Raw genomic sequence first — 18958 nt, 5'->3', positions numbered from 1 at the left:
CTCAAAGTTCTAAAAAGTACACTAACACCCTTAAACTACCTATTAACCACTAAACCGAGGCCCTCCTGCATCCCAAAAACTAAAATAAAATTTTAACCCCTAATCTGCCGAACCGGACATCGCCGCCACTATAATAAACATATTAACCCCTAAATCGCCGCACTCCCGCCTCGCAAACATTAGTTAAATATTATTAACCCCTAATCTGCCATCCCTAACATTGTCAAAACCTACCTACATTTATTAACCCCTAAACTGCTGCCCCCAACGTCGCCACGACTATACTAAAGTTATTAACCCCTAAATCTAAGTCTAACAATAACCCCAACACCCCCTAACTTAAATATAATTAAAATAAATCTAAATAAATGTTCCTATCATTAACTAAATAATTCCTATTTAAAACTAAATACTTACCTATAAAATAAACCCTAAGCTGGCTACAATATAACTAATAGTTACATTGTAGCTAGCTTAGGGTTTATTTTTATTTTACAGGCAAGTTTGTATTTATTTTAAATAGGTAGAATGGTTACTAAATAGTTATTAACTACCTAGCTAAAATAAATACAAAGTTACCTGTAAAATAAAACCTAACCTAAGTTACAATTATACCTACACTACACTATAATTAAATTAATTCCCTAAATTAAATACAATTAAATAAAATTATCTAAAGTACAAAAACAAACAAATTACAAGATTTTTAAACTAATTACTCCTAATCTAACCCCCCATACAAAATAAAAAAGCCCCCCCAAAATAAAAAAAGCCCTACCCTACACTAAATTACAAATAGCCCTTAAAAGGGCCTTTAGCGGGGCATTGCCCCAAAGTAATCAGCTCTTTTACCTGTAAAAATAATTACAAATCCCCCCAATATTAAAACCCACCACCCACACAACCAACCCTACTCTAAAACCCACCCAATACCCTCTTAAAAAAACCTAACACTAACCCCTTGAAGATCACCTTACCGGGAGAAGTCTTCATCCAACCGGGCCGAAGTCCTCAACAAAGCCGGGAGAAGTCTTCATCCAAGCCGGGCGAAGTGGTCCTCCAGATGGGCAGAAGTCTTCATCCAGACGGCATCTTCTATCTTCATCCATCCGGCGCGGAGCGGGTCCATCTTCAAGACATCCGACACGGAGCATCCTCTTCATCCGACAGCTAAGACTGAATGAAGGTTCCTTTAAAGAGCCACTGTAAGTAAATATTTTCTATGCCTGTTACTAACTAACTACCTCAAATACGCTTTTTAGCAATAGCATTTCATTAACATATCTCTACCGTATATCAGAAATCTTGTCTGAAAATTTAATTGTTTTCCAAACCCACTCCGTGGGTATCCTTTGCTCTGTACCAATCCGTTTACAATACCTAGGTTTCAAAATGGCGCTTTAAACACAAAGCTATTGGTTTAAGTATTTTGAACACACAGTGTTGAAAATAGTGGGCAGGATAACGTGACATCATCGGCGAATAAAAGATATAACTTTTAGAAAGTTATGAAACTTCGTTTTGGAGAAAATATAGGTAAGTAGGTTTTAATTAATGTTTATTAACTTTAATATGTTAGTTGTTTAGCTTAAAAATTATAACAGAAAGTAATCCTTTAAATTACGTCATCCAAGATGGCGTCCCTTCAAGGAGCTTTACGCTGCTTTTTTGCAGGTGTTAGACTTTTTTTCAGCCATCTCTCCTCGTTGATTCCTATGGGGAAATCGTGCACGAGCCCGTTACACCAGCTCACCGCTAACGTAAGCAGCGCTGGTATTGGAGTGCGGTAATGAGCAAAATTTTGCTCAACGCTCACTTCATGTCTGGTTTGTAAAAACCCATAATACCAGAGCTGTCTGTAAGTGAACGGTGAGCATAAACTGCTCGTTAGCACCGCACAGCCTCTAACGCAAAACTCGTAATCTAGGTGCATGTTCCTATGTTCAGTCAGTACAAGCTTACATGTGTAAAGGAGGAGCCAATAATTCTCTCATTACCACTCCTGACTTGCATCAAATACTGTAAATTGTAACATAATTTGAGCTTCAAATATCAAACTTCAACATCATCCATTTTAGGTAGTCCCTAACCCATTGAAAGTGTATTACAAATCAGTTTAATTTCCTATCTCTTTCCTATTCTTTCTATTCCATGTATAACATGTTTAGAAACAGTTTTGCAAACACTTCTGCTGTATAGTGCTCAAGAGTCGTGTACACTTCTGACCTCACCTTACTTTGCTTATATGGAAAGGACACAGTTTCAATAATGGATACAAAAGATAGAAATAAATATGACTATAGAATTAAATTGAAGGGTTTGTTTGTTTTTAACTCTACAATTTATCTAAATCATGAGACTTTAACTTTGATGTTTAAGTCCCTATAAATGTTTCACGTTACTGAAGCCATTATCACCTTTAACAAAAGGTTCAGTGTTCCCACCATCATATGTATAAAGATCATAAACCCCTCCCTGAGTACATTCCCATAACCAGGGACATACAGGGGCTGCCACTTCTACTGGGCCCATCCTTGTAGGGAGCCTGCAGCTACATCTAAGCTGTGCAGCTTTTGCAGGTCAAGGGTCAGGTCACATTCCAGCTATTACAGCTTACCTGTGTACTGCTATCTCTTTAAACAGAGGTGAGTGAAGAAAGACAAGCAATGCATGCACTGTTTTTTTTTCCCTTTCTTTTCTCTCTTCAAGTTGCTCTATAGCAGTTAGCATCATTAGCTTATGTTTTGTAATGAGTAATCCATGGAGACTCCTCAGATGATTTATAATAGTAGATACTGATTACTAAATGATCACACTGTCAATGGGATGGAAATGTAAGCAGCTCTTTTACTATGACAATATGTTTTTGTTAGTGTATATGTATGTGTTTGTGTGTGTAAATGTGTGTGTATGTGTATATATGTGCATATATACAGTATGTTTAATTGTTGCAGATCAAAGAGTAGTAAGGTGATATACATAGGTATATAGTTCTTATCATATAATATTGTAACACAGTCTGTTAGGATTGGTTTAACAATATAATCTTGTCAGATACTAGCACATTCAAAACCCCTTAATGCGGACAGTGAAACTTGCTGATGATCCACAACAGGTATTTAAAGTGTAAAAAGGGGGCGCTATTTTATGTATGCGCCTCTTCACGGTTGTCTAACCACTATGTAGCCTTAGCTAACTCGACGTTAGTGCATATAAGTAATGTAAGTGCACATATGCTGTAATGGCAATACAATTCTGTAATTAGGAATAAGCCTGTAAAAGACCATTAAACTGTAATGCTAGTAAACCCTATTGCATAGAATATTTACATGTATGTATGAATTAGTTTCTCAATATCAACTAAAGATTTCATAAATGAAAAGCCATAGTTACAGTATTATGTAAATAGAAAAAAGAATCTTTAAAATGAGCAATAATGATTATATACATAGTTTAACCTATTCCCAATAGTTGATGAAGTCATACTTGGAATTGAGGCCCTCTGGGTGTCTAGTTCTAAGCCTAAACATCCAGTAGGCCTCTCGTTTGGCTAATAATTTATCTAAGTCACCCCCTCTTTTGGGTAACTTAACTTGCTCTATGGCACATCATCTTAATGAGGTTATCTCTCCCTGATGTTTTTCTTAAAAGTGGCGTACTAATGGTGTGGTAGACTTTGCGTGACTTTATATCTCTCGAGGTAAGACCTATGTATTGGACTCCACACTTGTGGCATCTCAACATAACCTCAGTAGACATGCAATTCATGCATGATTTAATTTTGAATTTTTCCCCTGTTATATGAGAGGTAAAGGTTTTTGTTTTTTCAAGAAATTTGCATGGCCTACATTTTCTATGGCCACAATGGTACATACCTAAACTTGTCAACCAAGTGGATGTTCTGTTTTTTTCTGTTCTCAATAAGGTGGGAGAAAGTAAGGACCCCAATGTGGGGCACCTTTTGGAGCTACATCTTACGCCATTCTTAACCAATTCCGTCAATTTGTCATCGGCTGCCAGTATATGAAAATGTTTGCATATTATTTGTGAAATTTGAGGAAACTGGACACTGTAGCCGGTGACAAAATTGACTCCTTTGAAAGATTCTTTGTTAATTTTTTTTGTTTTTGTTGTCTCTCAAAAGGGATGGTCTCTGTATATTCTCAACCTGCTTTCTGACATTATTAATAGTCTTTATGGGATAACCCCTCTGTCTTAACCTATACTCTAATTCCTTAGCTTCATGACAGAAGTCACTTTGCCTGGTGCAGTTACGTTTCAAGCGTATAAATTCCCCCTTTGACACTGCAGCAGCTGTGTTCTTGGGGTGGCAACTCCCGTGGCCGGACTGTTATCCGACTGACGCTTGTCCGACGGACATTTGTCCGACGGACAATATTCCGAAAGACATTTATCCGGCTGCTGGGTGGGAATGAAGCTTAAAAATCACGGTTTTATAACATTTTTAATAGTGGACTGACAAAAGACAATTAAATCAACTTATATATAACATTTATAACATTTTTAATAGTGGACTGACAAAAGACAATTAAATCAATTTATATATAACATATTAATTATAATATTATAATTATAATAATTATATTATGTGTTAAAAGTACATCGTGAGGGTAGGGACCCATGGATAGGTTCCCAGAGGCGGTTGCGGCGCCCGAGTCACTGATTGTAACAGAAAATTTTGGATCGTATCTGCCCTCGGCCGAATGTATCTTGATTTATTTAAGTAAAACTTATATATTATGTGCTATTGCCTTTAAAAAGTCTAATCTTGAGTATTCACTGTATTTTTCTAAAACTTTCATTATCCTGTTGTTTATGATTTCATATTTTTTTTTTTGGTTTTCTCAGTTCAACTCCAGAATTAATTTTTTCAATTGTTAACTCCCATTCTGCTTGTTCTTTTCTTATTTTTGAAACTAGTCTGCAAATGCTTGGGTGGGTTATAGACATTCGTTGGTCAAATGCTCTGTGCCATCCTTCTAGAGAGTTGTTTGTTCTAGGTAACCCTAGTTTTGTTCTTTCAAAAGTGTTCCACATCGTAATATCGAAAGTAGGTTTTCTTCTTGTACCTTGTTGTAGTTCGCCAATCCAGGTTTTTTCAAAATAATTTAAAAATTCAGATAAAATGTTGCTGTTTTGTTTTTCTATTGATTTTACAAAGTCATTAAATGTTTCAACTACATCTTCCACTGGCACAAATGCTAATGCTTCTAAGCATTTTATGATCAGAGCATTTTTTTCATTATTATACCATATTTTTAAGCCCAAAGATTGTATTTTTCTCCACAGGCATTGGGAAAAATGGAAAAAGCATCCATAAATTATTGTATTTTGTAAAAAATTTGTCATGCAATTTATTGCTGCTCTTTCAAAATCTACAGCAATTGATATAGAATTGATATCTGGATTTTTTTCTTTTATAATACTAAAAATTAAATTATAAGTTTCCTGATTTTTATTTTTTGATATGCAGTATACTAATGGTATGGTATGGTTATCTTCTATTAAAACATGTATTGTATACAACTGAAAACCTAAAGGAGCTGAGTCAAATGTTCCGTCACAGAGCCAGTGTTGTTTTTTTGAAAGAAGATCTACATTTTTTTAGTAGACAGAATGATTAAATTTTCACTTTCGTACATGATGAAATCTTCTCCTCTGGTTGTTTTTCATAAATCATCATTTAAAATGTTTCCATTTGGTGTTGTTCGATGTCGACGTACCATTCTGGCAAGAGTTTCTTTTTTAGGTAGAGCTCCTGCTGCTTCAAGGGGGAAATTAGATGTGCAATTTTGTATTATGCTTGATGTTACTTCTGAATTTTTAGCAACTTCTTTTATTTTTTCAATTGTTTTAATAGATAAAATTCTTGCTGCATTAGGTGGATGTGAATGATTTGATGCATCTTTTTCAATTATATCATTAATGGTTTTTAGCCTTCCTCCACAAAAACCTTTTTTTTCACATCTCCAATATGTGACATTTTCTTTTTTTTTGTCTACAATGTATGCATAACCTTCATATAACATTTTTCTTCCTCCTTTACACGTCTTTATGAACTCCATTTTTTTAATTTGATGTTTTTTTTAAATTTATTTATTTAAGTGTTTGTGTTGTTTTTTTACCTCAGGAGCCACAATATATATTTAAATTTTCCGCTTTTTTACTGATGACAATTACGCAATTACGTGATTGCGTGATTGTGCTGTTCGGCGTGCAGTCGGAAGCAGTGTATTTCGGACATATGTCTGACGGACGAATGTGTTTCGGCATTTTGTCCGTCGGAATTTTGTCCGAGCACCGCAACTCCTGCCATGTAGCAAGGAATTTCCTGAGATAGGTTTCCTATAGATCCTAGTTATCACCCTTTCATCCCTATAGCCCAACTAGGTAACATCCAGGTAATTAATTGTCTTACAGTTGGTTTCAAAGGTGAAACTGAGACCAATATCATTATCATTCAACATATTCACAAAGCAAGCCACATCCCGTTCCCTCCCCTTCCAAATGAAGAGGAGGTTGTCAATGTATCTGCCATACATGTGAATACATTCTTTATATGTATTTCTATCTCCAAAGATGTGGAAAGATTCCCACCAACCTAAGAATAGGTTGGCGTACGAGGGAGTAAATTTTGCTCCCATCACAGTTCCACATCTCTGGAGATAGAAAACATCCTGAAACTTGAAAAAATTATGTGTAAGGAGAAACTTAGTCACCTCAACAACTTAATCTTGAAATTCATGTGTATATTCAGAATACTTCCTTAGATAAAACTGTATTGCTTTTAAACCCTCCTGATGAGGTATGGATGAGAATAACAACACTGCATCCACAGTCACCCAACAAAAAATATCTTCCCATATAATATGCTCCATCAGATTTAATACATGTTTTGTGTCCTTAATGTATGAGGGCATGGAAGTTACCAAGGGTTGTAATATGGAGTTGAGCCAATGAGATAGGTGTTCAAACAATGACCCAATCCCACTAACTATTGGATGGCCTTGTATGTTAATTAGGGACTTATGGACCTTCGGGAGATGGTGGAACAGTAGTATTCTTGGATTCTCTACAAGTAAGTATTCAGCTGTTTTAACATCAAGAAAGCCCTGTTCCATCCCATCATCCAGAAGGTGACATAATTCCTCTTGGAACCTCTGAGTAGGGTCCCCTGGTAGAACCCTATAGTTGTCTGTATTTCCAAGTTGTCTTAAAGCTTCCTCAATATATGTCGTCACCTTATCCATTATAACAGTACCCCCCTTGTCCGCATTTTTAATAACTATACTGGTATCTTCCTGTAGTTGTTTAACAGATATTGTTTCCTTAAACGTGATATTCTGTTTAGTGGGACTCCCTGTGATTTTTAAATCCCTAAGATCTTTCTCAATTCTGTTGTAAAAAGTTTCTATAATATCCCCTCTTGAATGAATAGGATAACATTTTGACTTTGGCTTCATTGTAATACCTTTTGTAATTCTGCCTTCATCACATACAGTCTCAGACTGTAGTACTTGGAGAGTCATGGCATCACATTTGTCCTGAAAAGATAATTTGATTAGCATCATGTTAATATCTGAATATTATTAATCACAGATGTAGGATCGGTGTCTTCCTTACCCGAAAAATGTTTTTTTAAAGTCATATTTCTGATCAAGCGATTTACATCAATCATTGTCTGGAAGACATCGAAATCATCTGTGGGAGCAAATGTGAGGCAAATGTGAGGCCATATCCTAGTACTTTGAGTTGTTCATCTGTAAGAACTATTTGTGATAAATTTATCACATTGCCTAATTGTACTTGCTTAGTGCTCGTGGTCCCCTTAATGGGTATCTGTCCTAAGTTTTGTTGGAATCTATTGGAATCGGAGCCAGAGCTGGATCCATAGGAAAAACCTGTTCTATTTCTGATATCGGTAACCCCTGTGTAGTCTGTACTGTTGGAGTGTATTTAGTTCCTGTTGAACTATTATTCGGTGGTCTCTGTTCTTTAGGTCTAACCACTGGCTGTTGTTCTGTTTCATGTGAAACATTAGTGTTTTTAAGTATCCCTATGGTGTTGGTACTGATTTCTTAATTACCAGATGAACTTTCATCTGAAGAGTATTCAGGTTCACTTTCTGAAAAAGAAACAACTTTACCCCTGACTTATTCCCTTGCTTATGTTTATTTTTATTTTTATTTTTGTTTTTATCTTTGTTAGTATTGTGTGTTCTCTGTCAATTAAGTGCCCTTTGTTTCCTGTTCCATATATAGATTGTTTTAGTTTCATAATCTGATTTGTCTCTTAGATATTTTAGATGTTTATTCTCCATCACTGCCCTTTTATTAGTAGCCAAGGTATCCCTAAGTAAGCTATCAAATCAGTATTGTTTCTTCTTTTGTTCATTTCCAATTGCATTTTATCTATGTCCCCTCTAATATCAATCAGCTGTTTCTTTTTATATTCCACAAGCATTAGCATTAGCCTTGAAGAACATTCAGAAAGGACCTCATTCCAGGCCTCTATAAATTCAGTATCATTCAAGTCCACTTCAAAAGTAGGAAATTTAAAAATTCTTAGGCCTCTAGGTATAATCCGTGTTTTAATATATCTATCAAAGGTCCATAGGTCCTACTGTACCCTTGTTTCTTTAAGTAGTAAATATTCCATAGAGTAAAAAAGATTGCTGAGGGTGAGTAAACCTTTGTCATCCGAAAAAATCACAGTCCATGGGATTGGCATTTCTGTCAGTAACTGGCATTAGTGAGTTAAACTGTAAATTGCTGCTGTCCATTTTGTCTGTTAGCTTGCTGCAAATATAACCTTACTGGTGGTGTTAACCGTTACACCCTAAATGTTTAATTGTTGCAGATCAAAGAGTAGTAAGGTGATTTACATAGGTATATAGTTCTTATCATATAATATTGTAACACAGTCTGTTAGGAATGGTTTAACAATATAATCTTGTCAGATACTAGCACATTCAAAACCCCTTAATGCGGACAGTGAAACTCGCTGATGATTCACAACAGGTATTTAAAGTGTAAAAAGGTGGCGTTATTTTACGTATGCACCTCGTCACGGTTGTCTAACCACTATGTAGCCTTATCTAACTCGGCGTTAGTGCATATAAGTAATGTAAGTGCACATATGCTGTAATGACACTCCTGCCCCCATAAACATCTTCAACATGTTAGTCCACAAATAGCAAGTTTCCCCCAACATACACGTCTCTTTGAGCCCAGAGAAATACATCCTCGTGCCTTCAGCAAGGGGACCGGAATAAAGGGTATCTGTATCCGAGATAGTGTGACTGTTCACTCCTGAACTCCAGTGCATTAATTCTGTTCAATTTCCTCCGCCTTCTCGGTTCATCCAACAGGTCTCTGGTGTCCTCTCAGCATGTGTTGATGACGTCTCACAGGGGTGTGTGTCTCTAAGCCAATCCTATTGCAGCAGTGACTAAGAACAGACTTAAGAGCGTGGTTAAGCCGGTTAAATGAATATCAGGTAGAAAATAAGTATTTAACCACCATACTCTATATGATAAAAAGTAAATTTTATTCCAAAAATCTTAAAACATGTTAGACAGCATGCGCCATAAAAATGCATAAGAGAGAGGAGCATAGCAAAAGGGCTTACGCGTTTCGGCAAGATGCCGTAATCATAGCCTGATCAAATGTCTCACCTCTGTGTTTAAAAAGGCTTAAGAGGTAAAAATGATTGGTTAATCATAAAGCTCCTCCCTCAATTAATGTAAATACCATTATTACTCTAAATGTCAATATCTATTGCCTCCTCCATGATTAAATGATCACATATCTATAAACATATACATGTAATGGAAGCAATATTTATGGGCAATATGTAAGGTATTGATTATCCCCAGATAATTGCATAGTAATACAAAGTCATGGATGTCATGTAACATATTGGAAAAGCTATACATCAGACAGTATAGATTAAATGAAATTCAAGAACACGGACTAAGATAATAAACACGTCCTATCCTCTATTGGGAGAATGTGTAACAGGGACAGAACAGACAGCAATAGCTGTCTAGGACCTGAACCAGAATTGATCAGAATTTAGTAAAAGAGTCATGGCAAGCTAGTACCAAAAATTAATTGAATAGATAGTCAGTTTAATATACAATGTTACACTAGTCAACAAGAGACAAATATATTCAATTCTGCAATTAGGAATTAGCCTGTAAAAGACCATTAAACTGTAATGCTAGTAAACCCTATTGCATAGAATATTTACATGTATGTATGTATGTATGAATTAGTTTCTCAATAGCAACTAAAGATTTCATAAAAGAAAAGCCATTTCTCTTATGCATTTTTATGGTGCATGCTAACATGGTTTAAGACGTTTGGAATAAAATGTACTTTTTATTATAAAGAGCGGTGGTTAAATGCTTCTTTTGTACCTTATATATGCAGTATCTCACAAAAGTGAGTACACCCCTCACATTTTTTTAAATATGTTATTATATCTTTTCATGTGACAACACTGAAGAATTGACACTTTGCTACAATGTAAAGTAGTGAGTGTACAGCCTGTATAACAGTGTAAATTTGCTGTGCCCTCAAAATAACTCAACACACAGCCATTAATGTCTAAACCGTTGGCAACAAAAGTGAGTACACCCCTAAGTGAAAATGTCCAAAATAGGCCCAATTAGCCATTTTCCTTCCCCGGTGTCATGTGACTCGTTAGTGTTACAAGGTCTCAGGTGTGAATGGGGAGCAGGTGTATTAAATTTGGTGTTATCACTCTCACACTCTCTCATACTGGTCACTGAAGTTCAATATTGCACCTCATGTCAAAGAACTCTGAGGATCTGAAAAAAAGAATTGTTGCTCTACATAAAGATGGCCTAGGTTATAAGAAGATTGCCAAGGCCCTGAAACTGAGCTGCTTCACGGTGGACAAGACCATATAGTGGTTTCACAGGACAGGTTCCACTTAGAACAGGCCTTGCCATGGTCTACCAAAAAAGTTGTCTTTGGGAAATATAGGTATGAGTGCTTTCAGCATTGCTGCAGAGGTTGAAGGGGTGGGGGGTCAGTCTGTCAGTGCTCAGATCATACGGTGCACACTGCATCAAATTGGTCTGCATGGCTGTTGTCCCAGAAGGAAGCCTCTTCTAAAGATGATGCACAAGAAAGTCCACAAATAGTTTGCCGAAGACAAGTAGACTAAGGACATGGATTACCGATGAGACCAAGATAAACTTGGTTCAGATGGTGTCATGCGTGTGTGGCGGCAACCAGGTGAGGAGTATAAAGACAAGTGTGTCTTGCCTACAGTTAAGCATGGTGGTGGGAGTGCCATGGTCTGGCCCTGCATGAGTGCTGCCGGCACTGGGGAGCTACAGGTAAATTGAGGGAACCATGAATGCCAACATGTACTGTGACATACTGAAGCAGAGCATGATCCCCTCCCTTCGGAGACTGGGCCACAAGGCAGTATTCCAACATGATAAAGACCACAAACACATCTCCAAGACGACCATTGCATTGCTAAAGAAGCTGAGGGTAAAGGTGATGGACCGGCCAAGCATGTCTCCAGACCTAAACCCTATTGAGCATCTGTGGGGCATACTCGAACGGAAGGTGGGGGAGCGCAAGGTCTCTAACATCCACCAGCTCTGTGATGTCATCATGGAGGAGTGGAAGAGGACTCCAGTGACAACCTGTGAAGCTCTGGTGAACTCCATGCCAAAGAGGGTTAAGGCAGTGCTGGAAAATAATGGTGGCCACGCAAAATATTGACACTTTGGGCCCAATTTGGACATTTCCCCTTAGGGGTGTACTCACTTTTGTTGCCAACGGTTTAGAGAATGATGGATATGTGTTATACAGGCTGTATACTCACTACTTTACATTTTAGCAAAGTGTCATTTTTTTCAGTGTTGTCACATGAAAAGATATAATAAAATATTTACAAAAATGTGAGGGGTGTACTCACTTTTGTGAGGTATTGTATATGTATATATATTTATGTGTGTATATACAGTATGTGTTTGTGTGTTTATGTGTGTGTAACTGGTAATGTGCATGTTCATATATATATGCTAATTAGCTATGCTTTTGAAGGGGTGCTGTTAAAATTAAGGGGGTCCTGCCACAGAGTTTTCCCTGGAGCCCAGTAAGTTCTAGTTACGCTCTGTCCAATACTCTTTAAGTTTAAATTGTTAGTAACCTGATTCATTCTAACATATTGCACTAAAATATGTTCTTCATAAACATGATCTAAAATATTCTGAATTCATCTATTTGCATTAACTTGTTGGTTCCTATTCCATTTATGTTAAATTTCAACATATAATGATATTCACATGCATTTTCCATTGGATTGAGAAGGGAAGTTGCATTATGTTTGCTTGGATTGCATATATAATTGCAAAAGAATCTAGAGCTAATGCCTTATTGTACTATTATATATCACATTTAGACATTAGAAAACCATGCATGTATTCACCTCAATGATTTTGCAAGTAAACAAGCAGTATATTCATTTTTCCTGGAGCCGTTTTCTTATGCATCGTGAGCACATTACTGTCAAAGAATATTGAGGATATTAGTGTTTGTGTTAGACACTTCTCTGTATTATTGATTTGAGATGTGATCCTCATAATGACTTGCAATACTGCTGCCACTTCTTGGAAAGAAGAATTAATTTATATATATAACAGATTCTCTTTATTATCTACTTTCCCTTTGGTGATTAGGTATAAAATGCAATATAGATGAAGCCTATAACCATACATTTTACTTGCCAGTTAAGAAAATAATATATGCTTTATAACATGCAGAAGCCTTTACTCAAAAAAATTACAAAGCACAATGAAACATTTACAATAGGCAGTATGATTCCTACTGTGCAAACAATCATTGTGTTTCAAAGACACTGCAGTCATTAAGCTAAAACAGCTATGGTACTTGTCTAGCTGGTCATGTGATTGAGTTTAGTAATCACCTTTCATACAGCTTATGTGCTCTAGCTACAGTTATAAATTACAAAGGAATATATACAGAGTTAGGGTCTCAAAGAGTTGTTGCACATACTTTTTATACTGTTTCAATGAAGAAATATATTATAATACAAATACTTAATTGAAAACATACCTGTATATTGCAGACAGTATAGTGACTTAGACACATGCCCTTATAGAGATATGAATGCTATAAAGTGTTACTTTTTATAATTGAACTATTGCTTGCATATAACTATTATTGCAGATTGTAATTTATCATATGTCAAGTTGAAGCCATAGGGGCCTATTTATGATGGTGGGAGCGGACATGATCCGATATAGCGGATCATGTCAGCTGCACATTGATAAATGCAGACAGCATACGCTCTCGGCATTTATAATTGCACCAGCAGTTCTCGTGAACTGCCGGTTCAATACCACGCCCTGCAGATTTGCGGCCAATTGACTGCTAGCAGGGGGTTCTAATCAACCTGATCGTATTCGATCGGGTTGATTTCTGTCAATTTCTGTCCGCCGCCTCAGAGCAGGTGGACAAGTTATGGAACAGCGATCTTTAGACTTCATAACTTCTGTTTCCGGCGAGTCTGAAGGCTCGCCAGAAACACGGGGCAACAAGCTCCATACAGAGCTTGATAAATATGCTCCATAGAGCGTATTTGTTTTCCTGGTTACAGAGTTGCAGGCAGTGTAACTTATAAGCCATTTTTTTCCTACAAAAAAACAAGATTTCTGTTGCTACAGGGGATGTAGAATACTCATTGTAAAAGTTAATCAATTCATTTTTTCAAGCATTTAACGCAACACATTTTTATGATTCTCTAAGAACGTGCAGATTTAAGACTCTATCCAATTTACTTCCACTATCAAATTGTGCACAGTCTTTTTATATTTACACTTTCTGGGGAACAAGATCCTACTGAGCATGTGCACAAGCTCACAGGGTATACATATACTACTCTGTGATTGGCTGATGTCTGTCACATGATACAAGGGGCCGGAAAATATGAGAAAAAAATACATTTGTCAGAAAAAAATCTAATGCTTATTTGAAATTGAGAGAGGTGTTATTGTATTGTCTTTTTATTATGCACTTGTTAATTATGTAATTCTACTGCATTGAGTGGTCCTTTATTAACTTCCGTTTCTTACAGAGGAAATATTCATGTCCGGATATTAGGTCAATAGAGCACTCATATTCTGTGTGTAGAGGAGGTTTATCAGTTCTTTTCTTCTCAAATGCATCAGAGAATCCCCGATAGTGATCAAGGATTTTAGTTTCCTCAAACTTATTAGTTAGGGAGGTCATAACGGTATATATTTCTTTATGATATAAACTTGTGAAAAAAATCAAATGCAAAAGTAATTTCACCTGTTGGCTAGTTTGTATATGGATTATATGGGGCCCATTTATCAAGCTCTGAATGGAGCTTGAGGGCCCGTGTTTCTGGCGAGCCTGCAGGCGCACCAGAAACACCAGTTATGAAGACCGCTGCTCCATAACCTGTCCGCCTGCTCTGAGCAGGCGGAAAAACATCATCGCAATTCAACCCGATCGAGTCCGACAGACCTTTGTTAAATAGGCCCCTTAGTCTTTAAACATCTTATACCTAAGTTAACTGAAATTTTTAGTTTAACAGATAAGATCAAATTTGATGTAGATTTTTAAGGTAATTAAAAGTTCAGTCTCTTGTGAGGCAGGGTCAGTCTTTGGGGGACTTCCATCAATAAGTTAAAGGGAAAATCTACTTGATTTCTTTTATTGTTTATAAACAGGGGTCAAGTCATACAAAAAAAAAGTGTGAGAACTCACTTCCAACCCCCTCACAATTAATATTGGGCTAGATTACGAGTTTTGCGTTATGAGTGAAAACGAGTCTTGCAGGTATAGCTGTACCGCACACTTTTTTGGCCGTATCTCAACGTAACTACCGCACCTTTCAAAAAGTCCTTTTTCAATGGGACTTCCATATGCGCCGGTATTACGAGTTTTGCCTGGGAGGCCAAAAAGTAAGCGGTACACCCTATACCATCAAGATTCGTTCCGCTATCTGAAGTCAGTAGTTATGGGTTTTACGCTACAAAGCTGTAGCATAAAACTTATAACTAAAGTGTTACAAAGTACACTAACACCTATAAACTACCTATTAACCACTAAACAGAGGCCCTCCCACATCGCAAACACTATAATAAAAATATTAACCCCTAATCTGCTGCTCCGGACATCGCCACCACTATAATAAACATATTAACCCCTAAACCTCTGCACTCCTGTATCGCAAACACTAGTTGAATATTATTAACCCCTAATCTGCCGCCCCAACGTCACCGCCGCCACTATACTAAAGTTATTAACCCCTAAATCTAACCCTAAGTCTAACCCTAACACCCCTAACTTAAATAAAATTAAAATAAATCTAAATAAAAATTACTATTATTACCTATATAAGTCCTATTCAAAACTAAATACTTACCTATAAAATAAACCCTAAGCTAGCTACAATATAACTAATAGTTACATTATAGCTTTCTTAGGTTTTATTTTAAATTTCACATCTAAGTTTGTATTTATTTTAACTAGGTAGATTAGTTAGTAAATAGTTATTAACTATTTACTAACTACCTAGTTAAAATAAATACACATTTATCTGTAAAATAAAACCTAACCAGTCTCAACTAACACCTAACATTACACTACAATTAAATAAGTTACATTAATTAAATACAATTAACTAAATTACAAAAAAATAAACACTAAATTACAAAAAAGAAAAAAGAAATTATCAAATATTTAAACTAATTACACCTAATCTAATAGCACTATCAACCCCCCCCCCAATAAAAAAAAAACCCTAGCCTAAACTAAACTGCCAATAGCCCTTAAAAGGGCCTTTTGCGGGCATTGCCCCAAAGAAATCAGTTCTTTTACCTGTAAAAAAAAAAATACAAACAACCCCCAATAGTAAAACCCACCACCCACACAACCACCCCCCCAAAAAAAACTACCTAAAAAACCTAAGCTCCCCATTGCCCTGAAAAGGGCATTTGGATGGGCATTGCCCTTAAAAGGGCATTTAGCTCTTTTTCAGTGACCAAAGTCCCTAAGTTAAAAATAAAACCTACCCAAGAAACCCTTAAAAAAAATAACACTAACCCCCGAAGATCCACTTATAGTTTTTGAAGACCGGACATCCATCCTCATCCAAGCGGGCAGAAGTCCTCATTGAAGGGGCAAGAATTCCTCAACGAAGCCGGGAGAAGTCTTCATCCAACGGCAAGAAGTCATCCTCCAGATGGACAGAAGTCTTCATCCAGACGGCATCTTCTATCTTCATCCTTCCGACGTGGAGCCGCTCCATCTTCAAGACATCCGGCGCAGAGCAACCTTTTCTTTCACTGGATCTTTAAGAATAAAGGTTTCTTTAAATGATGTAATCTAAGATGGCATCCCTTGAATTCCGATTGGCTGATAGAATTCTATCAGCCAATCGGAATTAAAGGTGAAAAAATCCTATTGGCTGATGCAATCAGCCAATAGGATTGAGCTTCAATCCTATTGGCTGATCCAATCAGCCAATAGGATTGAGCTCACATTCTATTGGCTGATTGGAACATTTAGAGGACCAGTTAAAGGAACCTTCATTCTTCAAGATCAAGCGAAAGAAGAGGATGCTCCGCGCTGGATGTCTTGAAGATGGAGCCGCTCCGTGTCGGAAGGATGAAGATAGAAGATGCCGTCTGGATGAAGACTTCTGCCCGTCTGGAGGATGACTTCTTGCCACTTGAATGAAGACTTCTCCCGGCTTCGTTGAGGACTAGTTGCCGCTTCGATGAGGACTTCTGCCCGCTTGTATGAGGATGGATGTCCGGTCTTCAAAAACTATAAGTGGATCTTCGGGGGTTAGTGTTAGGTTTTTTTAAAGGTTTCTTGGGTAGGTTTTATTTTTAGCTTAGGGACCTTGGGCCACTAAAAAAGAGCTAAATTCCCTTTTAAGGGCAATGCCCACCCAAATGTCCTTTTCAGGGCAATGGGGAGCTTAGGTTTTTTAGGTAGGTTTTTTTGGGGGGGGTAGGTTGTGTGGGTGGTGGGTTTTACTGTTGGGGGGATGTTTGTATTTTTTTTTACAGGTAATAGAGCTGATTTCTTTGGGGCAATGCCCCGCAAAAGGCCCTTTTAAGGGCTATTGGCAGTTAGTTTACGCTAGTGTTTTTTATTTTGGGGGGACTTTTTTATTTTGATAGGGCTATTAGATTATGTGTAATTAGTTTAAATATTTGATCATTTCTTTTTATATTTTTTGTAATTTTGTTATTATTTTTTTTGTAATTTAGTTAATTGTATTTAATTAATGTAATTTATTTAATTGTAGTGTAATGTTAGGTGTTAGTGTAAGACAGGTTAGGTTTAATTTCACAGGTAAATTTGTATTTATTTTAACTAGGTAGTATAATTAAATTTTATTTAGTTAGGGGTGTTAGGGTTGGGGTTAGCCTTAGGGTTAGGTTAGTTAATAACTTTAGTATAGTGGCGGCGGCAACGTTGGGGGCGGCATAAACATAACTTTTCTTTCCCCATAGGAATCAATGAGGCTGCGTTATGGAGCTTTACGCTCCTTTATTGCAGGTGATAGGCTTTTTTGTAGCAGGCTCTCCCTATTGATGTCTATGGGGAAATCGTGCACGAGCACGTAAAACTAGCTCAAAGCAGCGCTGGTATTTGGGTGCGGTATGGAGCTCAATGCTGCTATATTGCCTGCTAATGCCGGGTTTTTGCAAACCTGTAAGCAGCTCTATAGGGAGGTGAGCGGTGGAAATAACTTGCAAGTTAGTACCGAGTCGCGCATAACGCAAAACTCGTAATCTGGCCGATTGTTTATTATACACAAACACACACACTGTATTTACATATATATAATCTATACACTCTGGTTAATGAAAGCAAATTAAAACCAATGAAGGGCTGAATGGTTGCCTTTGGGCCTGAGGATGGACACCCTTGGTTACATTTTAATATGGCAGGAGTGACATTTTTATTTGTAATTTAGGATTATACTGAATACTGGGAATCCAGACAAACACTTTTTAGAACACATGAATGGGGCATTTGTAGATAGATGATGTTAAATAATCCAAAAAGCTAAGAGCCTTAGTAAAATGTTAAATAGTATTCCCTGGCTCTCAAGATGTGTAAGGCTCTGTAATGATGCACACACAAACCTTATCTGATATTATGATCTTGATAAGGTTTGTTTGTGCACTCATTCTGCATAAGAAACAATGATAATGTGATATAAATAATGGTCACAAGGATGTAATTTTATTTAACTATTAAGATGTATGCCAAGTAAATGAGAAGCAAGTAACACTGGCAGAGGAAGCAGGAGGCAAGAGAGAGAGAGAAGTGTCCCAAGCATCAGCTGGGTTCTCACCTTTTGAGTTATTGTATGGCAGACACACCAGTTTTTTTTTTGGACATAGCTAAGGAGGCATAGGAACAGGAGGCAACTCCCCATCATAGTGTTATTGAACATATATCTCATATGCAGGAGCATACAGCAGCCACTATGCCTATTTCTTAAACAACATATAGAAAAAGTCCAACCAGATCAAAAGTAAAGTTATAACAAGAATGCTATGGTACGTGTATTTCAGCTAGGGGACAGAGTTCTAATTTTGGTTTGCATGGTAGAAAATAATTCTTGGCAACCTGGCAAGGTCCCTATGAGGTAATTGAAAGGACAGGTGTGGTTAATTATAAATTAAGGCAATCAGGTAGATGGGATGAGGAACAAATGTATCATGTCAATTTATTGAAACCTTGGAAAGAAAGATAGGTCCTTGTTTCTACAGATAGTACAGCTTGTACTATTGACAATAAAAGTGATCCTAAAGTCAATATCTCAGAAACAACAATAAATAAAGAAGTATTTTCCACAATCCCGG

This window comes from Bombina bombina, chromosome 6, assembly GCF_027579735.1.
Source record: "Bombina bombina isolate aBomBom1 chromosome 6, aBomBom1.pri, whole genome shotgun sequence".
In the NCBI taxonomy this organism is placed as follows: domain Eukaryota; kingdom Metazoa; phylum Chordata; class Amphibia; order Anura; family Bombinatoridae; genus Bombina; species Bombina bombina.
The sequence above is the reverse complement of the archived record's forward strand: the minus strand, read 5'-3'. Positions refer to the sequence as shown.